The sequence below is a fragment of the Typopeltis vanoorti genome, chromosome 7, assembly GCF_054136105.1.
Source record: "Typopeltis vanoorti isolate ZY-2024b chromosome 7, IOZ_Tvanoo_1.0, whole genome shotgun sequence".
In the NCBI taxonomy this organism is placed as follows: domain Eukaryota; kingdom Metazoa; phylum Arthropoda; class Arachnida; order Uropygi; family Thelyphonidae; genus Typopeltis; species Typopeltis vanoorti.
In genome coordinates, this window is record NC_143555.1 from 104,715,493 (window position 1) to 104,731,870 (window position 16,378).

General features: G+C 36.6%; 1 protein-coding gene across 1 annotated transcript in view; it reads right to left on the reverse strand.

Moving 5' to 3' along the window:
• Positions 1–15,835, reverse strand: part of LOC150104933 (bestrophin-4-like) — a 115,169-nt gene extending 99,334 nt beyond the window's left edge. The window contains exon 1 of the mRNA XM_090395433.1: positions 15,784–15,835. The gene's annotated coding sequence lies outside the window, so the exon portion shown is untranslated. The remainder of the gene's footprint in view (positions 1–15,783) is intronic.
• Between the last annotated feature and the right edge of the window lie 543 nt (positions 15,836–16,378).

Genomic DNA, 16,378 nt, shown 5'->3' on the forward strand with positions numbered 1-16,378 from the left:
CTCTAATATGAAAGGCATTAATAAGGTGTTGGCTCACGTTTGCTGTAATAACAGCCTTCAATCTTCTGGGAAGGCTTTCCACTAGATTTTACTGCGATGGAGCATGGTGGTTTTTTCCCATTCAGTTCTATGAGCCATATCTCAAGCATGGTCCGCAAGGCCTGGTTGACCATAATTGTGACTGCAGATGTATTTTTTTGTATGTTCCTCCATGTGTATGATCTTCCTGTCTGTCCATTTGGAAATATGAAAGTGAATATCACAGAAATGCAGCTTGTGAGAAGAAAAATCTAATCTAACAATGCTGATTTGGCCACTGTGCACAGATTTGGTCATGTAGTTTTCTTGGAGATCAGGAGAGGGAAGAGGATTCAGAAATGAGTGACCAGGCTGGTGAGAGGTCTGTGGTATGCTCCCTAACAGAAACTCTAAAGCAATTCTAATGGATTAAGTAGCATTAACAGTGAGTTTATGTGGAGTGAACTGCCCTTCTGCAATGGGAGTTCTTAGACTCCTTGCAGGTGCCATATAATAATAAAAGGAATTTAGTAAGGATATTTCAATCCATCCCAAAAAAAAAAGAGAAGTTAGATATCAAACATTGGTCTACAGCCCACACCTCAATTTTCTTAAATATAACAGAGAAGATTATCCAATAGCCACCTTCTTCAATACCTAGTTGAGATTTTAAGACAAACCATGAAAAGATTAGGAGAAACATGGATGCTCTCACTTTACATTTCTAGAGCATTTCAAAGCTATTTGACTGGGACTGGCAAAACACCATAGCTTGGTAGCTTTTACCAAAATTTTGTGTTATGCCTGTATGCCACCATTAGCAACTGGATCAGTTTCCCACTCTCTGGCTGAAGTGTCATGACAGATGACTTCCTCTCTTCAAATTTTCCCAAATCTGAAGAGAGTTAAAATTTGGGAAAATGCTTCATAGCTTCACTGCAATCATTTTCACATATATTCTTTTCTGCCTTCCTTACTTACTCCTCTTCACCCACTGGAAGAATAAGGAGCTCTTTTCTGCCTTACACCATTTCTACTGATATTATTATTGGTGCTATTCCAAATTGGACAATCTGTTGCTTTCCTCTAAGTACGAAAAAACACAAGCAGCTATTAGTCTGTATCCATGCGTAGTTCTGCTTAAAACTGAAATGAGTTCTTTTCCTCTTTCAGTTGGTCTACATCTGTTCTTGGAACAGTTCGAGTTTTTCCCCCAAGGACTGACTGCCAGTAATTCAAGAAATACAACAGGTTCTCTTTCTCCTAATGATTTTAATGATGACACATAATTGTTATGTTATAGGTTTGCAGTCTTTGAAGTGCAGGGAAGAATTAAAAAAAATCCTTAATAGAAATAAGGTCCAACATTTCATGATGTATAGAAATCATTAGTTACTGTAATATTTCAAACCTCAACTATTCCAACAATTTAGCAAGAAATGTGAAAGAACTGATAGCCAATATAATACATGCAAATACAGGAACAAGAATTGTTGCAGGCTCTCTTACTATTGTCACATGTGTATTACACTTCTATATTGATTTTTCTTTACATTTAATTTTTTTTCTAGTTATCTGTTTAATATTAGCTTGAAGAAGCTATTGCTACATTAAGTAGCAAAACATGTTTTAAAGTGTTAATGACAATAAAAAATTTTATAATTACTCAAATATACAAAAATTACCAATTGGATAGCCCCATGAAGATACCAGGACACATCACATAATGGAGACTTATTTCTCTATACTGCCCTAGGTTTTCTGGAAGCAAAACAATCGAACTAGGTAACCATAAACTTAATTTTAAAAAATTATTCAGAAGTAATCCAATACTTTACTGGCATTACCAAGAAACACAGTAAATCATGATATCTGGCAAAATGCTCCTGTTACTGCTAGTCTACTGGGAGAGATCGCACAATATACAATTTCCAGTTTGGTAGCATTTAAAATGGAAACTATATCGTACAATTTATTGTTTTTAAATTTTGGTAATGCATATTTTTTGGAATACAGATATACAGAAAGGACGACACGAATCTGGTTCAAACATGCCTGGCAAATACCTACTGGGATTTTTCTTTTTTTGGTGTGGATAGAAATGAGAATGGGTAGTATCTTTCTGTCAATCCAAAGAGTTAGGCACCACATCCCATTTTATAATGATTGTTCTTGACTAAGAGAAGTTCTGAAAAAATTTCTCAAATTGTATTATGCTTTGTTTTCTAATGAGTGCAAAAATTTAGAACTTGCATCCAGGAGGTGAAAAACTTTCTGAACCACTTCAAGGCAAGGCCTTGTACACACATTCAACAGAATATATATCTTACCTGTCATCTGTTCCCATATTATTATATTCTATTACACAATGAGGCTTTATTATTGGCTAATTTGTTTTTATTTTCTCATTTCATGCAATTTTAGTAAAGTGTGGTCAGCATGCATAACTCTTGCTTGTCCGTTTATCTGAGAACCATCATGTTATCAGTATATTTTACTTCTACCTCTCCTTTATTAATTTCTGTGAATTTTGACATCTTTCAGTTTTTCCTAGCTGTCCCACATATTAGTTTGGTTTTTGTGTAGCAAATAATAACTGAGACAACATGTATTTAAACTCTCTATCACAGTAAATAGTTCACCATCAATGTTTGCACTAATCTTCTGGAAACCCCAAATTCACATTCTCATAATTATATAATACACAAGATTTTATGCTAAATCTGTCTTTTTGATAGGATGAACTGAACAAAAAAAAAAAGAGAACCCTCAAATAATACTAAAAACTCATGTATGCAAATATTTTCAAAGTGATAAATGCTTCACTGAAAGCTTTTCTGGGGGGTAGTCAATTATATGTTTCATTTTGTACAATCTTTCACCCTGAGGATAATTTTCACTATGTGAAAATTATCCTCAGGGTGAAAGATTGTGTGTATATATGTGTGTATATATGAAACACTATGTGTATACACATAGTGTATATATACACATAGTGTATATTATATATACATAGTGTATATTATATATACATAGTGTATATTATATATACATAGTGTATATTATATATACATAGTGTATATTATATATACATAGTGTATATTATATATACATAGTGTATACATATGTGTATACACACACATAGTGTATATATACACATAGTGTATATATACACATAGTGTATATATACACATAGTGTATATTATATATACACATAGTGTATATTATATATACACTATGTGTGTATATATGAAATGCAACAAATGTCTACAAACATTTAGAAAATTGGGGAGTTTGCAACGAGAGGATCTTTCCTGCAATTATTTTCAAGTATAGAACACTGCTTAGAATGATGCCATATTTAATGAACTTGATAATTTGATCTTAGCAGTGAAAGGGTTAAAATTGTCTATTCTGTTACAGTTGAATAGGGATATTTGGTGGTTTCCAAGACAAGGAAAAGAGGATGCATTACACTGGGATCTGTAGTCTTGTTTTCTTCCACACACACAAAAAATGTGTGTGTGTGTGTGTGTGTGTGTGTGTGTGTGTGTATATATATATATATATATATATATAAATTCTTTCACTAGTTTATGTCTTTCACCTCCCTTCTTTTCTGCCTAACAGCCAAACTGCAACCAAAAGTCCTTTTATCCATCCTCATAATTAGCAAAACTGTCTAGACATCTTAGTTATCCCTCTGTACATTCAACAGTTTCTCCACTCACTGAACAGAACTTGAAAAGAACAAGACTTCATTATCAAGACTTGGTGTTCTACATCAAAATTGCCTCCTTGTACCGTCTATCAGCTTTACAATATGTCTCCTAATCTTATAAATTATTTCAACAAAAGATTCCATGCTGCTCCATCTCTTATGAAGAATATCAGCAATATGATGGACAACATGTAATTTTTTGTCTCTGCAACTTCGTAATGGCATCTATCTATTCTCAGTCATACAGACTAGCCTGAGTGACCAAGTGGATAGCATAATTGCTTTAGTACCAATAGGCTGAGAGTTCAAATCCAATTATGACATAGATCTTGGTACAAATTGTACAATATAGGATAACTCATCACCTGATGTACAGCATCATCCCGATTAGTGGGTGCATGAGGTAGCTTGAAAAAGTTTGGTCTCTAGAGCAGGATTCACAACTTATCCGATTTGACCACCCATGGTATTAATATGACAGACATCCATCTTTGTGAGCAGACTACTGCAAAAAAAAAAATAAATAAAATAAATTCTCTACCCACATTTCTATTCAAACATTCTTAAGGGATATTATAGGATCACTTATCAGCAACCAACTGCATGTCCTTCCTTTCTTTGTCCAACATGCAAACTGGTCAAGAGAACACAATTTCCATACAAAAAATATTGCTACTGGCAATGGATGGCACTGCGTGTAGTTAGAAGATTAAATAGGCGAGACAAATGGTTCTGTGTAGTGTGCCCTTCAATGATGAGTCCTTGAAGGTCATCACATAATAATAGTAGTATAGGGAGAAAAAAAAAAAATCTATAAAAAAGGTTCCACAAGTAGTATTTTAGAAGTCTCTTACAAGTGAGATGTCTGTCCAGCTACAGTCTGGTTTTCTTTCTTTAGCTGTTGCACTAACGAAAATCTACAGACAGCCTTTCTTTAGCGCTCTTTTTGTAGCAAATATATTTTGCAGAAAATATATTCCACATTTACAAACATTTAAGTATAAGAAAGAATTATACTTTAATTATGCAATGGCTAGTTGGTTACACCATCCCCTGCTTGTTTTTCAGTTGCTTTTTCGATTTAATTATGAAATGTAAATTCAACATTCTCACAATTTAGCAACTTCTTATTACTAAGCTGGCATCATTACTGTATCACCATTACTAGTGGTAATATTAATCAGTTCCCCATCCCACACATTAATGGTATTGTTGCTCTCAATGGTTGAATAACTTTTGGCCACCCAGCAGCACTCTGCTGGCTGGCCAAAGCAACTAAACTGTAAAGACAACACTCAGTGAACTCAGGCCCCTTAGCATGTTTTGTGGGATAATAACCTGAACTGAGAGGAACTAACAGTTAATCCATAATTATATCTGATTCTTATTAGTAACAGTAAACAAGAAGAATTCAGCCTAACCATGAAAAACATTCAATCAAAGAAGATTTCTTTTGAAGTGATAAACAAGGGTCACTTGAAAAGTTCTCATGCTACACTGCATGGCCATGATATGACATAATAGTTTCCACCTTTGTTTTTGTCTAATACTTAGTGTGGTACTAAAACCTTTGCTATGGTAGTATGACCCTTGCTGTCCTTGCACCAATCAAACCATAAACCAACCAACCTTTTTTGTTCATTATACAGACTGAGATAAAATGTCATGTGTTCATTTACTGTTTCTAAACTATTTTTGTTCACGAAATAAGACTTCAAAATGGAGGAAGAATCTAATTGAAGTCAGATGGCCTATAACTAGCTATATATTCCATGTAAAGTATCTATTTGTGTAGAAGTATGGATGCAAATGCTGCCTTTGCTGTTGCAGTCCTGATAGGAGCTCTCAAAAATTTGTTCTGTTCCTTAAGTTGAAGGAACAACTTTATGGAAAACAGTTCATCACCACTGACAAAATTTCTGCTGAAATGACCAATTTTATTAAATACACACAAAAAATAAAATAAACTGCTGGCAGGAATATAATACTTACCAAAACATTGGACAACAACAATAAAGATTATACTGAAGGCATGTAATTATTTGATTTAACAACAGGAGTACAGTGTATAGCTATAACACATTAGCCTCAGTTGACTAAGGATTAGGTAATTCAGAAATTCTGCTGGAGAGATCAAACATCATTTGATCCCTTCTGATTATCAATAATGTGGTTCTACATGCAGTCCTTTCTGAAAAATCTCTGCATCCTTAAACATCTATGCAATTACTGAGTTACTTAAACTGGAAGCCAGTTCACTTGAACAAATCGCACTATACCATATTATTACCTCAGTAATCAAATGGATAGATAATCCAGAAAACCTATTTCAGAGATAAACAGTACTTTCCAAGACAATTCAGACCTTAAGTCAGCAAGGGTAAAATTCATCATCATCAAATTCCTGCCATGTACCCTCAAGGGGTGTACAGGATATGACAGTACTACATGAAAAAAATTACATCATTACTAACTTCCTATCTACAATTTTCCTCCAAATCAGTCTGTTACTTGTCAAGACTCCAACATTAACAGATCTCATATTTCTATCGTCTAAGGCACTTTGTACCGTATCAAACCACCTATATCTTGGTCTTCCTCTGGGTCGTTTTGCTGTCAACCTGGCAGAAAACACTTGTTTTGCTAATCTTTCTTCACCCATTCTGTTTAAGTGACCATACCACCTGAGATTAGCTCTGCTACCGTATTCCTGGATGTTGACAATGTCAAGTTCTTTCCTAATATCCTCGTTTTTAATATGATATTGCCATTGATGCCATCTGTTCACGCCTATAATCTTTCTCAAGACTCTCATATCTGCGGTCTCTAGTCTTTGGTCAAGTGTTTTACTTCTCTCCCAGCTCTCAGATCCATAAGTTAAAACTGGTTTAAACACTGTCTTGTATACAGCTAATTTAGTATTCCGACTAATTTCTCTCTTATTCCATATGAATTTATTCAATTGACATCCTACCATACCAGCTTTGCTGATTCTGTTGTCTATTTCTATATTTAATTTACTATCTTCAGTAAAAATTGTGCCTGAAAAGTAGCTGAAATGTTTCACTTGTTCCACAGGTTCACCATTCACAACAAAGTTGACATTTTCAATGATTCTACCTATTTTCATTGTCTTTGTCTTTTTATTGCTGACCTTCATACCATATCTATTACAACAGCTATTCAATTTAGTCAGAGAATCTTGCAGACTTGTAGCAGATTTATTTAGAAGTATAACATCGTCCGCATAAAGCAAAGAGCTAACATTAACATCTCCAATTTTGATATCATGTTTAATACCACTTTCCTTCATAATGTGATCCATATAGATAATGAATAACAGAGTGGATAATGCACATCCTTGTCTCACACCAGATTTAACATTAAATCATCTTCCTGTACTTCCTTCAATTCTAACGGCTGACTTACAACTCAAACAAAGACTAAGTATTGCTTGATATAATGCCCCATTGACACCATATAACTGTAGTGTATTGAATAGCTTCCCTCTTGGCACCTCGTCATATGCCTTTTCCAAATCGACAAAGATTAAATACAGATCTCTGTTATATTCCCATGCTTTCTCAACTATTTGTCATAAAGTGAAGATCTGATCCTGACAGCCTCTATTTGTTGCCTGAATCCAGCTTGTTCTTCACCAAGCTTTTCTTCCACAATTCTTCTCAACCATTTCTCAAGTATACTTGCATAGATCTTGCCAGGAACACTCAATAGGGAAATACCTCTGTAATTCTCACATTCAGTTTTATTTCCCTTTTTATATATGGGTACTATGAGAGCTCTACTCCAATCATTGGGAATTCGTCCCTCTGTCCAGGCTTTCTGAACTATGCAGTGCAGCCACTGTAAGACTCTTATACCACCATACTTCAGCATTTCAGGTCAAATATCATCTACTCCTGCTGCCTTTCCACATTTCAAGCCTTTGATGGCTATTTCTACTTCAGGCATGGATATGAATTCCTGACTGCATGCCTGGTCAGCATTTTTTACCACTGTGCTGTCATCACTGCTTGTTTCATTTAGCAGTTTTTCAAAGTAATTACTCCATACTTCAAGAATATCTTTTTCTCCCGTTTTCATGTCACCTTTATATCTCTAACTCCTTTTACAGCACTTTTTCCTCCATTCCTAAGCTTCTTCAACAACCTCCAGAATATTTTCCAACCTTCTTGATATTTATTTTCTATATTCTTGCCTAAGTCCTCCCATGAATTTTGTTTAGCTAGTTTTACACAGTGTTTAGCATTCTTGCATTTGTCTCTGTATTCTCTTAGAGCACAAGCTGACTTATTTGACAGGAACATTTGATACGCATTCTTCTTTTCCTTCACTGCCTCTTTAACTTCCTGTGTCCACCAGGGAGTTCTGATTTTTTTATCCTTGCAGACAACCTCACCACATGCCTCTCTGGCAGAATCAATCAATGTTTTCTTCAGAGTTTGCCACTGAATCTCTAAGGTTTGATTCCTGTTCTCAAACTCTTTCATTTTTTCTTCAATAATCTTTGTGTATTTTAGTCTACAGTTCACATCTTAGAGCTGCTCAACTTTTATTCGCTTTAAAACTTTCTTCCATGTTATTCTTTTCAATATGAAATTCAATTTTATCCTGCTCAAGACTAAACAGTGATCACTTCCAATTTCAAATCCTCTGTACACTCTGGTGTCCTGCACCAGGGAGAAAACATCACTATCAATAATAACATAGTCAATGACACTTTTCTTATTCCTCCTCTTCTCTCCATGTGAATTTGTGCACATTTTTATGTTAGAACATGGTGTTAGTAATAACCAGTACCTGTCCTGAGCAGAAATCCAACAGATATTTGCCATTATTAATAGCTTTGCTGGTTTCTCCAAATTTTCCCAAAATATTTTTGTATGTCTCACAATCATTTCCTACTCTGCGTTTTAGATCCCCAACAAGGACCAACTTTTCCTTTTTCATTGTGTCAGTTGCTTTTTCTAAAGACTAAAAAAATTCCTCCACTTCTACCTTAGTAGAACCTTCTGTGAGACCATAGGCACAAATAAGTCTCATTGTCCAGTTCCCCATTCTCATATTTGCCCACATCACTCTACTTGAGACCGACTCCCATTCAAGAAGATTAGCCTAGTATTTTATGTTGAATACTATGGTCTACTCCTTTTCCTTGATTGTCATTGCCTGAATATAACATTTTGTATTTATTGCTCAGAAAGATCTCACCACTTTTTGTCTTTTTTGTTTCAGTCACCCCTATTATGTCGATCTGGTACTTATCTAATTCCTTAGCTAGCTCCATTTCTTTGCCATTTAGGCTTCTTATGTTGATAGTACCAATCTTTAACTCTGGTGATGTTGAGTTGGGGTTTGTTTTCAGATTTGTTCCAGTAGCTGACTTTTCACTGTTCGCCCTGGTTCCCTGGCAAAAACAACGGGGGCCTTGTTTAACCGGGCGACGCCCCAGCCAGCATGAAATTTTGTCATGTCGTACCATCATTTTTTATTTTGGTTTAACCAATAAGCACACAATTTGGTCGGCTAAATCCCAAATTGCCAGCCCATCCTTGTTCGTTCAGTATCCAAGTAGATACCCAACAGGGTGCACCATGAGAAGGTGAGGATTGGACATTAGGTCAGAAGCCCTGGTCGGTTCTCCGCATTCCTTTAAAGGCTATGTGGAGGTCTCCTCTCAGTTATACAGCTTTGACCCTTAAGCATCCCCAAGGGTAAAATTGGATGATGAAAATCATCTATAACACTGACTTTCAGAGAAATCCATGGCACAGTGGATGAAATTTGCAGTGAACAGCTAAAAAGTAGAGAATCTTGACTAATAAATAGTTGCAGAACCTACAGCATTAGTGTTGTGTGGGCATGGGTTAAGAGGATGCCCACACATTTTGAATGCATGGAGATTTTAAGTCTTTGAGGATCACTTGGTAAGGAAGACAGTTCCAGCAGCAGATGTAACAAGAAGAAAGAAGAGAAGTTGCTTCAATGGATACCACAATAGTTGCTGAACATATTATTACAGGATTAGTAGAATGAACTATGAATGCAGTTCAATGGAAGAGAACTATGGAAGAACCTATAAAAAGATGCAAGGCAGAAACACACCATATGAGAAACAGCAGTTGATCAGTGAGCGGGATTATGGATTAGAAAAACTGCTCTTTGCTGGACAGCATTAAAAAATTTTTTGGATGAGTTTTAGGTGTACCAATCCAAAACCAACAACTGTATTCTAAACTTGGGCAGAATGGTTTTTGCCAGTCAAGATCCAGAGCAGATCTCTTCGCCTACGTCCCTCACCTATGGAAGTGATGGACATAGTGTCCAGACTTCTTTTCTTGCTGAAAATGTGTTAGCATTGTCAGCAAGAAAGGAAGTCTGGAGACTAAGAATGTGATTGAATGTGGCATTCAAATGGCACATACGATGCACATAAGACATCACATACGATGTGATGTCTTAGATCCGTTTTACTGAAAGTAAGGAGAGGTAAACTGAGATCTTATTTGTGAGAAAGAAGACTGGGCTTTATACTGATAGCAGTGATGTTGATTGTCATTTGTGTTCCATTTAACATAAAGAGGTTAGCATGCAAGAAACTGGTTGTAGAAAATAAATATCAGTCTGTGTAAATAGACTGATCTGAACCAAAATTAATTTCTGTACTGGTGTGTATATAATATATTAGTATTACAAAAAAATGTTTCAAAAATTATTGGGTACTTTATCTCACCCCCCCCCTTTCTTTTTTCAAAAAAAAATAAATATATCAACTGCACATTTGAGAGATTACAAAACAAATAGCATAATACAATGATGACATTTGTGGATAGTAAGTGAATAAGGATGAAAAAAGAAAAACAGCATGAGATGAGGAAGGTTGTTCTAAAGGACAGAGATAAACCTATAGCATAATAATTCCATCCATAGGCAAATCATTATGGAGGAAGATGGAACCTGATATATTTTTTGAATGGCTGGCAGTCATGTTATTTGAAGATAAAAAGTGTAAGGAAGCCTATTCCAAAGAGCAGATGTAGATAGAACAAAAGATGAAGTTAAATTGTGTATAGATTTCCAGTTTGATGGAATAGCACTACCAATGGGAATAGCTAGAAAAGAGAAATAAAAACATCTATGAAAATGCGAGTGGGGAAAATCCACGAGAAAGGATCAACAATAAAGCAGATTGCCCTCATTTGGAGAGCATCAAGCATTTTGTGGGTAGTGCACCCAAATATCAGAACAGCATTCTAAGATCAGGTTAACATAAAATGTATGTTGGGGGAAAAAATGAACAGCCTATTTTCTACTCATGGCAGGGTGAAGGCCTCTCCATTGCAAGAGGTTTTGGGCCTACTACTTCCATAGTGACCCAGTCCATATTGGGAGAGTCACAAACATCCAGGATTCGAACCCACAGCCTCTTGGCTGGAGAGCGGATACTCTAACCACTTGGCCAACCAGGCCGGCATAAAATGTATATAGTTTTAGAAGTCATACAGATGAAAATTTATATTTCAAAACAGAAAAAAAAAAGAATAAGAAAAGTTGTTCTATCTATAATCTTGTTGAGATCTGCATAGTATTAACAAGGTAAACAAATGAAGAAAGAGAAAATTCCATAAGACATGAATTTTATTATTTTAGGTTTCAATAATAAATACTTAAAAACATGATTGCTTTGAAGATATACATTAGTCAAACTGTACATTTATTTTTGTGTACAGACAGATACAACACACACACACACACAAATAGTGCATATGTATGTATATATTATTATTATTATTGTTCCGGGAAATTCCAAGGAGTCGACAGACTCATCGAGGGAGGCCCTAACATCATGTCTGGAACAACTATTCAACATTCACACAGTAACTATCATATCTTGCCTTGAACTCATTCACGGTCGTAGCACCCACAACAGACTCTGGAAGCTTATTCCACTCATTCACCACTCTCCAAATAAAAAACCTAGCTCTAACACCCTTGTCAACCATGCTCTTGCCCAGCTTCCATGCATGGCTGCTAGTCCTCCCACCACCAGTCATATTTTCAAAAATATCTTCTGGATCAATCTTATAAAAACAATTCAATAATTTGAATGTCTCAATCATATCACCCCTCCTTCGCCTATCGTCCAATTTCTGCAACCCACAGATCTTCAACCTATTCTCATAAGGTTCATTCCACAGACCTGCTATCATCTTGGTCACTCGTCTCTGGACCCTCTCCACTTCCTCCCCATCACGAAGAAACCCTGGTGCCCATAACTGGGCACAGAAGTCCAGATGGGGTCTTATCAAGGCTCGATACAGAGGAACAACAACTTGTTTGTCTCTGCATGTTAAAGTATTTTTCAGAAGCCAAGTGATTTGGTGAGCTGTTTTAGTCACTTTTGCAATGTGCCCCCTAAACTTCAACTCCCTATCCACCAACACTCCCAAATCCCTGGCCTCATCAATCTCCTGGAGTACGGTTCTACCAATGCAATATACTGCTGCTATTCTTTTTACCCCAAAGTGCATAACCTTACACTTTGGCACATTAAACTGACATCCATTTTTCCTAGCCCAGTCCTCCAAACGATCCAAATCATCCTGTAAAATTTTGACATCCTGTGCACTCACAATTGCTCTACCCAACTTTGCATCATCAGCAAACAAGTGAACACTTCCTCTCAAATCCTTTCCAATACCATTGATGAACAAATTGAAAAGCAGTGGTCTGAGAACAGAGCCCTGCGGCACTCCACTAGTAACAAGACATCTTTTTGAATCCACTCCTGAATAAACCACTCTCTGGTATCTCTCCTTCAACCATCCTCCTATCCATCTCACCAAACCTATATCCATCTGCTCCAGTTTACTGATTAGAGTTCCATGTGGTATCCTATCAAAGGCCTTGGCAAGGTCCAGTAGTATCACTGTAAACCCACTACCCCTATCGAGTTCAGCCGTCACTGTGTTATAAAACGTGAGCAAGTTACTGAGGCATGATCTACCCTTCACAAAACCATGTTGTCCCCCACACAATATCCCATTTTCATCTATCCAATCCTGTATTATTTTCTTGACTAATTTCTCTAAGACCTTGACAATGATTCCTGATATGCTAATCGGTCGGTAATTTACAACAGCAGTCTTGGAACCACCTTTATGCAGTGGAACTATTTTCCCCTCCTTCCACCCGCTCGGGACTAACCCAGACCCGAGACTCAAATTAAACAAAATGGTCAAGGGTACTGACAATTCTTTAGCTGCTTCTCGTACTACACGAGCTGGTATACCATCCAATCCCACAGATGTATTGACATTGAAGTTATGCAATAGACTACTCACCTCCACTTCATTCACCACAATTCCTGTATAATCTACTGGTTTATTCGTTTCTGCAATGTCACCACCTGGATGATATATTCTTGCAAAGTGCTCACTCAGTAACTCAACTATCTCAACTGATTCAGTTACCTCCCTACCATCGGCATTCTTTAAAATCATTCTGTCATGTACATTTTTCCTTTTACTTGCTACATATCTAAAAAACTGTTTAGGATTCTCTTTAGCCTGCATGGCCAATGTTCTTTCATAATCCTTTTTTGCTTTTCTTACCACACTCGTCACCCTTCTGGCCTGCGCTTTATACCGTTCATGTGCCTGCCGGTCACCTTTCTCCTTAAATTCCCTCCATACTTGTTTCTTTGTTTTGGAGCTCAAGCTTAATGGTGTTATTCATCCATTTAACCCCTACTTGATTTATTATTCGGACTCTAGGTATACAGTCAGCCATTGCTTCATGCAAGCACTTCTTAACTACCTCCCATGCACTATCAACTTCTAGTCCTTGCAGTTGTACATGCCATGGCACTGAGCCAATCAAACTCCTAAGCTTGTCATACTTTCCAGCCTGATAATTCCACATGTACACTGTCTTAATTGAAAATTCTACACCTTTAGTCACCTCCCAAGTCAAGACCCTAGGATCACTCTCACCGATTGGTGGCAATGTGGTCATATTTGTTACAGCCAAATCCTCAGATGTAATTACTAGGTCAAGCCCTCTCTGACCCCTAGTATTTTCCATTACATGCTGTCACAGATAGTTATCCCTTAATAACCGCATAAAATCCAATTCCTTCCTCCCGTGCGTCCTCTCCTCACTACAATCAATGCGACCATAGTTGAAATCTCCCATAATAATCACCCTCCTTCCACTCATTTCTTCTATTTGCTCGTGCATACTGTCACCACCATCTTTTCCATCACCTGGTCTATAGCAGCACCCAATTGTATATTTAGTTCTGCTAGCAACAATCTCACACCAAATGGCCTCAAATGTGCTCTTTTCTCTATCCTGCAATTCAACTTCTATTCTCCTTGGCTGTAGCTCATCAGCTATCATCAACAATACTCCTTCCCCCATTTTATTCTCTCTGTCATTCCTGAACACACTATACCCATCACATTCAATCCCACTAGCTATATCATCTACAGTCAGCCATGTTTCACTAATACCAATAACCTGTGGTCTGGAAGTGCCAACCATGGCCAAAAACTCTTCGTTCTTGTTCCTAATACTCCTAGTATTAGTGTACATGAATTTAAGACCCCCATTAGCCCCAACCCTACCTTGATGCCTTATATTAACTATCCCACTCTGGTTTGTTGTCCTTATTTGCTCTAGCTTATTATATTCATTCTTACATTCAACTGCCTCCCTAAGGACTGTATATCTACCCCCCCCCACTTAACAAATCTAGTTTCCCTGAATTTGCACATCCACTACATTCAGCAACACTTTCTCAAGTCTTCTTACACCGTAACCATTCAAATGCAAGCCATCCATCTTATATAGATCCTTTCGCCCATCAAACTCACTCCACACGTCCACAAATTCCACACCACTCGTCATACATAACCCACGCATAAAGTCATTCGCAATTACGGCCCTCCTTTTAAACATTTCACTGTCATACCGTGGCAAAAGACTAATCATTCTAACTCTCTCACTCTTTTCTTTTGCTACCTCAAACAATTCATTCAGATCTTCTATCATTTCCATTTTATCTCCTTTCAAATCATTCGTACCTGCCACAACAATCATTTCTTTCACCGTTTCCTTTTGCTCTCTAATAGACTCAGTTACATCCTTTATGGTCGCACCAGGTTGGTATGATTTTGTCAAATCCTCTACTAACACACTTCGTACTAACGAGTCTCCATACAGCACTCTATCCTTCATTTTGTTCATGTTCACATTCATACGTCTATTTTTCCTGTCACTGTCCAATATATATATATATTTTTTATTTTTTTTTTTTTCAGAATTTTCAAAAATTTTCAGAATCTATGGCAAGGACTGAATGTGCCTGCTTTTAAAAGAATAATTATTGATCACTAACTTCAAAACTTAGTGGCTCAATTATATAAAGCACAAATTTTGGCGCAATGGTTATCACACAATGTAATATGTATAATATAGGCTGCATATGGACCAATTTCATACATAGGCATTCTTCCAATCGTGCAGTTATATTTATTATTATATCTTTTCCGCTGAGATTTCTGTTGTTGCTATGGAAAAAGTAAGAAAGTGAAACAAGAATAGAGCCTAACTTAGTATATTTCATACATGGCGAAGTTAAGTCTCATTTAAAATATTATTCACTCCAAAAGCCTTTCTGGGCAACTCAAAAACAATTTACATGATACTTAATTTAGAGAACGGTGTAAAAACCGGGTTATACTAAGTAATTACTTCCGCTTATTATGTTAAACTTTTCTTATCCGAATGACACCGTTTAAAAATTAAGCATAATCTATGAAAAAGTAGACATTTAGCATTTTCTTGTCTGATCATCTCAGTAAAGTGCGCCATGTGTTACATGCGTTTCTTATACAGAGAATTGAGTAACTTTTATCTTTTAACTCACCTTAATGTAAGGCAAAGAGACAAAAACGGGATACTATTTTCACTGAACAACAAGCAAACATAAGGAGACCACCTATAAAAGAACTTACCCGCAATTTCCAGTTAATGCCGCTACCGGTGAGAACCAAGCTCTTTCTGCTCCAGTCGTCCTAGCGTGACAGAATACAAGCAGCTGGACTGAAAGGTTAATTCAACGTCTTGCGCATGTGTAAATGTGTCGGACCGCATCACTCGCGTCAGGAAACGCCACTAGTGTTGGAACAGAAAGGTGAACCAGACTTCAAACTGCAATGCTGTTGAAACGTAGTGGACATATTTGTTTCTGTTTCGAGAGTTGCTCTGCTCTTTCCAGTAATTTCTTTCATGTTATTTAGAGGACAGAATGTATTCTGATAGCAAAGAACGGAAGTCGCATTACAAAAGACTAATAATAAAAAACAATATCGAGATTTTTGTCATATTTGAAGACTCTATAAATTAAATAAATAGTAATAGTAGTAGAATGGGATGCCCTCCCTTGATGAGTACTTGGACTTCTAGGAGGTGGCTTGTAGTAGTAATAATAATAATAATAAATGATTGCACACCGGAGTTTTATTGTTTCATTAATAACAAATTAAACAGGAATAAAGGTTATAATTTGAAATACTAGGAAAACGAGTTATGATGGGTAAAGCTTTGTGG